Source organism: Euleptes europaea, chromosome 14 (genome assembly GCF_029931775.1).
Source record: "Euleptes europaea isolate rEulEur1 chromosome 14, rEulEur1.hap1, whole genome shotgun sequence".
In the NCBI taxonomy this organism is placed as follows: Eukaryota; Metazoa; Chordata; class Lepidosauria; order Squamata; family Sphaerodactylidae; genus Euleptes; species Euleptes europaea.
Genome location: NC_079325.1, coordinates 21309461 through 21311937, shown reverse-complemented (window position 1 = coordinate 21311937; position 2477 = coordinate 21309461).

The window sequence follows — 2477 nt, the reverse complement described above, 5'->3', positions numbered from 1 at the left end:
TTGGCCATAAAAACAGTCCTGCCTCCCACATCTGGATCAGAGTCACAGGGCCAGAGGCTAACTCTCCTGCCCATGTCACTTCCATGATTGAAAATGCCCCACCCCACTGCTTTAACCCCTTACAGGAAAAATAAATACCCGTATCTAATTGCAGAACTCCAATGGCATGTAGCTTAGAGCCGATATCCCTCTAGATTAGGAAAGAGCGACCGACTGACACAGGTAGGCAGAACAAGAGCTTTAAATTTGGCAGGGATATGGAAGCGGATAAGAATGTGCCCACTGCTGCTCCCAGTTTAATCCTCCCTTTGAGAAATGGTTTAACTGCATTCAGTAAATGTCACACATGCATAGGAACCCCATTGTATTTAGCGATTATCAATTCAGCAGATCCCAGTAAACAAGTAAATGGGCATCTTAAGGACGGTAATTCTCCGCAGATCAAAGATATGCGCCTTTTGCAGCGTGCAAGCTGTGACAGATCTAACTCTTTAAAAGACAGAGGCTGACCTATGATCATCTACACACCAATCACTTTGATATGCCACCTGCTTTTTGGTCCTCTTTTCTTTGTTTCTGGGAAGGTTCAGCTCAAGCAGTAAAGCCTTTAAGAATTAATTTCCATTTTTCGCGTGTTTGTGTGCGTTTATTAAATAGATCTGCAATTGCATGGCTGGAAATCTCTGCGATTCTGCTGAGGCTCACATCTGTATGAATGCACCCCCGTGTGGTGAAAAAGGTGTTACCGTCAACTCTCTTTCTCTCGGTTCTTCAATGGCTTCAATAGGTAGTCAGGTGAAAGCATCTACTAAAAAAAAAAAAAAAAATCAAGACGCAAACGGATCCCGAAGAAATTTTTCATTTTCAGTGTGCCCTTCCGAACGTAAACTGTATTCATCAACATTTTAACATCTCTGATCAATGGGTCCAGGATGGGGGGATTTAAGGCTGCAATCCTAAAAACTCTTTCCTGGGAGAAAGCCCCGTTGAATAAAAAGATTATTTCTTCCAAGTAAACCTGCTTAGGATATTGTCGAAGGCTTTCACGGTCAGAGTTCATTGGTTCTTGTAGGTTATCCGGGCTGTGTAACCGTGGTCTTGGTATAAGTGTGTAGTAAGAGTCTTACTACACACTTGACACTGAGAGACACTGTCCTTCAGTGTTACTCTTCTGAAGATGCCTGCCACAGCTGCGGGCAAAACATCAGGAAAGAAAATACCAAGACCACGGTTACACAGCCCGGATAACCTACAAGAACCACTGCTTAGGATAGTTTCCCAAGGGTCTAAGAACATTGGCTTTACAAGGGCTGGGATTTTCATACTTAGAAGGAATTCTACATTACGAGGAAAGAACAGTCAGAAATTTTACGTCATGAGGGTATCATATGTGAACTTGGGGGGGGGGTCTAAATATGGGTATGTTCCTCAGAAGTAGTCAGTCCCCCCTCCACCATGCCAGGATCCAGTCTAGCTGAGACCCCTATTCCTCCAGCTTCCAATTGCCGCTGAAAAGAAGCAACCAGGCACTGTTGAGTCTGAATTTGGCTCAGCTGAGAATCTCTTCCCTGAGGAACATCTTGGATTGAACTTTAATTATCATTTTGTATTAGATTTCCTTATGTAATGCTTTGGGAGCAAAACTCGGGCTGAAAAATCAGGATGGGAAATATAATAAATATGCTTAAAGTGACTTTATATCATTTGAAATTAATTTGATTTTACACATTAGGTTTTCACATGCTCATCTGGGCTCTGGATTCTAGGGGAATCGCAGCTGGGTAATCTATTCCAAACAGCAAGATTAGATCAAACGTATCAGTATCGAACAAAATAATATTTTTTGCATTTCACACCCTTTAAACCAGTTGAAGGAATAACAATAATATACAAGTAGAAATTCTGAGAAGGGGGTCATTTATCTCTAAGGGGAGCCTCTGCTTTGCATGCATAAGGTCCCAGGTTCAATCCCTAGCATCTCCATGTAAAAGGACCAGGAAATGGGTAAAGTGAAAGACTTCAGCCAGAGACTCTGGAGAGCAGCTGCCAGTCTGAGTAGACAATATAGACCTAGATGGACCAATGGTCTGATTCAGTTAAGGCAGCTTCAAGTATGTACATGTGTGTATCCCCACATGCCCCCCATAGCTGCAGACTTCAAGAATTTCAGGGCAGAGTACATGGTTTTCCTCAACTCCATTTCAACTTTTCAAGGGTATGTTGCAAGAGATACTAATCTGAGAGAAAGTGATTGACCCAGTGATTGAATGGGATTTGAGCCTGGGTCTTCCTGTGTGTGTTAAGTGCCATCAAGTCACTTCCGACTCATGGCGACCTTATGAATCAATGTCCTCCAAAACATCCTATTTTTAACCTTGCTCAGGTCTTGCAAATTGAGGGCTGTGGCTTCCTTTATACAGCCAATCCATCTCTTGTTGGGTCTCCCTCTTTTCCTGCTGCCTTCAACTTTCCCTTAC